General features: G+C 45.1%; 1 pseudogene; it reads right to left on the bottom strand.

Annotated features, from left to right (window-relative positions):
* Positions 1-883: 883 nt before the first annotated feature.
* On the bottom strand, positions 884-5,883 carry LOC129488195 (serine/arginine-rich splicing factor 10-like; annotated as a pseudogene).
* Between the last annotated feature and the right edge of the window lie 923 nt (positions 5,884-6,806).

Genomic DNA, 6,806 nt, shown 5'->3' with positions numbered 1-6,806 from the left:
TCAAATGAAAACTGAAAGTCTTGTAGAGGAGACCTACTGAATGTGTCTGGTGTGAGTCTCAGGGTGTTTGGAAACTCCAGATCTAAAATTCTTGGATTTGAGACCCTGGTATTTCACTTAAGAAGCTCTTTACCTGCCTCTCCCTAGGCCTGGGTTTGACTCCAGCCACTCCCAATGCCCTGTGGGGCTGAGGTCCCCCAAGCAGGCGCTGGGGGCTTGGCTTGTTTTTGTTTTGCTTCTCCTGGGCAGGGCTGGTGCACATGACATGCTCAGTGCGAACTGAAACACAAAGTGCTGGGTGGCCGCTCAGCGGACGGTGCTCCCTGCTCCCCTGTGGCTTCTCAACTCAGTCTGTGAAGGGTCCCCATGCCCCCAGGCTGGGGCTGGCCGAGGGGGGCCTACTACCCAACTGATACTGGTGGGGGGACCAGCTGCTCACCATGCCTCCACCAGAGGAAAAAATAGCAGTTCAGTCTTTGGAAAAAACTAGCGACTCACACGACCAGAATAGCAACTGAAGACGCTCTAAAAAACAGAAACACCTGCTTCAGAATTATGGCAGGAAATGAGATTTCAGAAATGCCACAAGAAGCTGGTGTCGCAGCTGCCCCTACCTCGTATTCCTCCAGTCTTCGCCCGCCAGCTCAGGCTGCCCACAGGGAAAGCCCCTTGGCCCACTGCCTGTGGTAGCCGCTGGACAGGGCCCGGCATGTGGGGTCAGGGCCGAGTGCCGCCTGCCTGGGGCTGTCTAGCAGCTGCCCCTGCCATGCTGGCTGTGGGTGAGACTCCACACTCTTGAGTGGTAACAGAAATTCAGGGTGGACTGGTCATGGAGGAAAGGGAGATATGTGGTCTCCTGCGAGCCCCCTGGACTGAGCCTTCCTTAGGCAAACTGTGCAGCTGTTGGCTGAGGCTCTGGATTGATGAAATCTCTTGAGGGACTCCACAAGGCTTTCAAGGGAAGTAGAGGGGTGATGTGTTCAGTCTGGAGCAGGGGTCTCCAAAGTGGGGTACACACATTCCAGAGGGCTTAAGGAAAGAAAAATAATAGTGCATCTACTTAGATTAATGTTTTGCTTCCAACATGAAAGAAAAGGCTGTGCAGTGTTAGTAATTGAACGTTGAGGGACTCACGTGCCTTAGACGGCTGTGTGGGGGGAGTACTTTGTGGGAGGAAGAGCGGGGATTTCATCAAATTGCAACTTACATAGTGCCCACCAAAGGGAATTTGGATATTCTATTATCTATTTTTAAGTCAACTAAGGCTCCCAAAAAGGATAAGTGACTTTAAAACAATGTTGAAAAGAAATCTTGGACTGAAGATAACACTAATATGGAAATCATACCACGCAGCCCCCACATGGCAGAGCTGACCCTCCCTCCTCTGCCCCCAGCCACGTTATGAAAACAGCAGCACTTTTCTCAGACCTTGAAGAGTTGGCTGAAATTGCAATCATCCAGAAGACTATTTTAAATATGGCTTTACATCCATAATCATTCTGGTTGGATGTTGTCTGAAGTGCGTATTGTGCCAAGAGAGGGTAATAAGACATTTAAAATATTGTTAATTTCACCTTTATCTCATCCTTTTTACTCTTCTTTTTTGGATGTTAAAAAAATAATAGCATGATAGTGCAGTGTCACACAGAAGTATGCAGAAGTAATTTATAAAATTAAATAATCAGAATGTTTGGGTACATGAACAACTTTTTGTCCTGTGGTCAGGGCAGGCAATACGAAAACTCAAGGACCCCGATCCAGCCCAGTGGTTCTCAGGCCCACCCCCAGAATTTCTGATCCATTGGGCCTGGAATGGAACAGAGAATTTGCCTTTCCTTTTTTTTTTTGTTTTCTTTCTTTCCAGTTAACCATTATTTCCTTCATTTTGTTTTCATTATAGCACGTTTGCTTATTTTACAGCAAGCAGAAAATAAGCTGGGTCTTGTTTTGATCCAAACATTGATGTTTTAAAAGCTGTACACAATATTTCCTAAAAAGAATACATAAAAGTACCTTTTTAGAAGCTTCTATAAGAAAGAAAATAAGAAGTTTAACCCCACAATTTTCCTCTTTGCTACAAGTTCAAACTATTGCTACAGTTTTAAATAGACTTTTTGTTGTTTAACCAGACATCCAGGAAAATCTTAAAAAATTATAGAAACGTGCACATAAATGATGCATAGCAAAACTTAGACATTAACTGCAAATGGTAAAGAAATGAAAGTTAGAAACACTATCAAATATACAAAGGTTCTAGAGTCAATCCTTTATAAACACATTCCACGAACAATATTTAAAAGCCACGTTTTTGTTCTTTACAGGCAAAACCTAGATCACTAAAACCAAAATTGAAAAAAGTAATCCTTTAAAAGGAATTGTTTCCTTAAGATAATTCATACTTAAGTATGTAAGCAAGCATGTCAGATTTTAAAAGATACTAGCTTTTTATTCTGAAACGAGATTGGACATGTCAAGTCACTTTTGCTCCCAAAACAATCTTTCAGAGAAATGCTTTAAATTATAAATTATATATTGAATGAAGGGTATAATAAATGAAGGGTATTACTCCATTTTTTAGTCAGGCATTACATTGATAACCAAAAACTCAGAGATGTGACTTGCTGAAAGTTGACTAATTCTTTTTCCAAAATTACTTTGAATTTCATGGAACCAGAGAATCATCTAGAATGAAGTGCTGTCTTTCATCTTAGCTCACATTAAATAAACTGAGGCATGAAGACCAAGCCTCCCTCATAAAGAGGTAGGCCAATTTGTATACAAACGCACATGCCATGTACTGCAAGCATCAAAATTTAGTACTTTTATTTTTTACTTTTTTGAGATGAAGTCTCACTCTGTCACCCAGGCTGGAGTGCAATGGTGTGATCTCGGCTCACTGCAGTCTCCGCCTTCCGAGTTCAAGTAATTCTCCTGCCTCAGTCTCCCAAGTAGCTGGGATTACAGGCACGTGCCACCATGTCTGGCTAATTTTTGTATTTTTAGTAGAGACGGGGTTTCACCATGTTGGCCAGGCTGGTCTTGAACTCCTGACCTCAGGTGATCTGCCTGCCTTGGCCTCCCAAAGTGCTGGGATTACAGCTGTGAGCCACCGCACCTGGCCTAAAATTCAGTACTTTTACATATGCACGTGCAAAACCTACTTTGAAACAATTTACCTGCTTCTAACAGCAGTATGAAAACAAAGAAATACTGTGGTCAACAATGCTCCTTAAATCTTAGAATAATTGCATAGGGACATTCTTTTCCCTTTAAATTATTTCTGCCATCACTGACCTGCTCACATTTTAAGGTAAGTTTTTCTCATGTTTTCTATGTCCAAATCTTCATAGAAACCAAAAGAACTAGTGAAGACTCCACGTTTCAGTCAAAACTCAATCTCACTGAAAATACTACATAATCCAGTTGGCATCATTCCCTAAAACAGCGGGGTTAACAAAAGAACTATTCCCCATTGTATGATAAACAAATGATTATCACAGTCCTAGACATCTTGTCAAGACATCCAGGCCCAGCCTGAACCTAAATGTGTCTGAGCAGTAGTGCTTTACTGTGGTTACAACTTCACTTTTTTATCATTCTATCTTATTAGCAAGCTACATTTCTAAGTTAACAGTTCTACCAAATATGAATATGAAAGTTTATTTTTTAATAAGACAATGTGAGGCCCGGCACAGTGGCTCACACCTGCAATCCCAACACTTTGGAAAGCCATAGCGGGTGATTTGCTTGAGCCCAGGATTTTGAGACCAGCCTGGGCAACATGGCGAGACCCCATCTCTACAAAAAATTTTAAAATGAGCCAAGAATGGTGGCGTGCACCTGTAGTCAAACTACTTGAGATGTTGTGGTGGGAGGATCACTTGAGCCCAAGAATTAGAGGTTGCAATGACCTTTGATTGCATCACTGCACTCCAGCCTGGGTGACAAAGCAAGACAGCCTGTCTTTAAAAAAAAAAAAAAAGAAAATGTTGCAAATTATGGTCAACCAACATCTTTTTGCCACAAACTTCAAACACACAAAAAAAGAATCTTTACAAAAATATACAGAGACACCACAAATTGATGGTTACCTATAACATTAAACAAACTGGACTCTTTTTTTTTTTTTTTTTTGAGACGGAGTCTCGCTCTGTCTCCCAGGCTGGAGTGCAGTGCTGCGATCTTGGCTCACTGCAAGCTCCACCTCCCAGGTTCATGCCATTCTCCTGCCTCAGCCTCCCAAGTAGCTGGGACTACAGGCGTGCACCACCATGCCTGGCTAATTTTTTTTTTTTTTGTAGAGATGGCGTTTTGCCGTATTGCCCAGGCTGGTCTCAAACTCCTGAGCTCAAGTGATCCTCCAGCCTCAGCTTCCCAAACTGCTGGGATTAAAGGTGTGAGTCACTGCACCCAGCATGGAATCTGTTTTAGAGGTGCCTCTAGTTTTGGTGTGAGATGCAGACCTAGAATGTGATTTAGCCTTCACTTCTTCCTTGGGCTGCCTTGAATGAGATGTAGATCTTGAAAAAGATGGATTTTGGTGTTTGAATCCACCATTGTTGGAATGACTTCTGCTACTCTGTGGTTTTCCAGTCAGTTGATTTCTAGGACTGTACGATCTTCAATAATTGTAATCAAAAGACTGACTTCTGGATCTCCTTTCATAACTTTGGCTTCTAGAACTTCTGTATCTGTCATAACCATCATGGCGTGAAGAGCTGTACACATTCCTCTGTTCCTTGGATTTCATCTGATTTGGTGTCTTCTGATCCCCCTGTGTAAACTGTATTTCAACTTGATGTCCACAAATCTATTTCCTGTCCAAATTATGCAAAGCATCTTCAGCATCACAAACATCTTCAAATTGAACATAAGCAAATCCTCTTGGATGGCGGGTGTGGAAATCAAGTGGAACATAAACATATCCTGTAGGACCATCATGACCAAATTTATCCTATCTGCAGACCTGGTGTCATTGGCCACGTTCCTGATGGACAGAGACGTGTTTTGGAAGAGTGTGCAGGTAGTGGGACATGATGGTGGCGTGAGTCCAGGCCGGAGGACCTAACAGACCAGGCAAACTGTCCACAGTTCTGCTGTTAGAAATTTGTATTTCTAACAAGTTCCTAGGTGACGATGATGCCGATGGTCTGGGTACCACTGGTCTATAGAAATGATCACAGCCTGAATGAAGACAAGCTGAAGGCAGTGAGGCCATCTCTGCCTTTGTCAACCTTGCTCACAGGTGGAGACAAGCCTGTCACCTGAAGACTGATGATCTCTCCCCACAGCCTGCCACATGCCTGAAATTCACCCTCAGCGCTGGACTCCTTTGGACTCCTTAGCCTTAAACTTGGCTTTGCAACTGCCTCTAGAAACTAGAAGCAGTGTTAGCGAGCGGCGAGCAGGGATGCAGAGGGCAGGGACGGGGAGGAGGAGGGGTTTGTGATCCCACCTACCAGCCTCACTGCCGAGGGCACAGGCTTGGAAGCCTCAGGCTCTGATGTCAGAGAGAGCTGAGCTGGATTCCCTATGCAGCCGCTAGCTAGCTTTTGACCTAAAATCTCAAGAAAAAGACCTTATTATTTCTAATTCTCTTCCTGCCCTCTAAGAAGGGTGGGTCTTGGTAGCTGAAGGCTCTTGTCTGCTGGGCTCAGCACAGGTCGTGGGCGTGTAAGCATGGAGGAACTGGTAGCAGAAGCTGGGGAGTGGGAGGCTGCTGCGGAAAGGAAGAAGGAGGAAGCTGTGGCCAGTGAGAAAGCACTGAGGAGACCTATGAGAAGGAAGCCGTGAGCTATGCGGGGTGCAGCCCACCCTGTTCCTATGGCCCCGCATGCTGCCATCATCCCCTATGGGGCAGGTCCCGGGAGGCTGAGTCCACATCCTGGGGGGTGTGAGGAAGGCCTGGTGCAGGCCACATGCCTGGTAGGGCAAAGTTGTAAATTAGATATCAGGACCTTCTCTGTCCGCCTCTGCCCCAGGACTTCTTTCACCTCACATATCTCTTTTTCTTTCTTTCTTTCTTTATTTTTTTGAGATGGAGTCTTGCTCTGTTGCTCAGGCTGGAGTGCAGTGGTGCGATCTTGGCTCACTGCAACCTCCACCTTCTGGGTTCAAATGATTCTTCCGCCTCAGCCTCCCGAGTAGCTTGGATTACAGGAGTGCGCCAACATGCCTGGCTAATTTTTGTATTTTTAGTAGAGATGGGGTTTCACCATGTTGGCCAGGCTGGTCTGGAACTCCTTACCTCAAGTGATCCCCCTGCCTTGGCTTCCCAAAATGCTGGGATTACAGGTGTGAGCCACCACACCTGGCCTCTTTATTTTTTAAATATGCATTTTTATAAGGGATTCCTGAAAACCAGAAGCAGTGACACACCAAGGCATGTGACTTTATGGCAGGATTTCCTGCACAGCACAGGCCAGGAGAGAGTCAGTGTCCTTCAGATTGGGCCAAGTCACATCCATGCACATTCAGGCCGCTCACTTCTGCAGAAAGGCCTGTTGTGATACCAGGTTTCTGGACCTGCCCGTGTTGGCACTGGAATTCCAGCCTCCAGCACGCATCCTGCAGGGAGAAGGGAGCAAGCTCTATGCAGCTCCACAAAGTTCCAGTGTAGCCTGTCTGTGCCTGGTGCTACTGGCTAGGGCTGGCATGGGGGAGCCTCTGAGCTCCCTCCTTTTTCAGCACGGCTCATGCACCCATTTGCCTTTGAGGTAATTCTAGAGCCTCCTTTACCTGCGTGAGTTAGTGCCTATAAAAGGCTGGTGAGAACTGTGTGGAGACAACAGGCCTCAGAGGGTCCA

This window comes from Symphalangus syndactylus, chromosome 1, assembly GCF_028878055.3.
Source record: "Symphalangus syndactylus isolate Jambi chromosome 1, NHGRI_mSymSyn1-v2.1_pri, whole genome shotgun sequence".
NCBI lineage: Eukaryota > Metazoa > Chordata > Mammalia > Primates > Hylobatidae > Symphalangus > Symphalangus syndactylus.
Note: the sequence above shows the minus strand (reverse complement) of the source record. Positions and strands in the feature narration are given on the sequence as shown.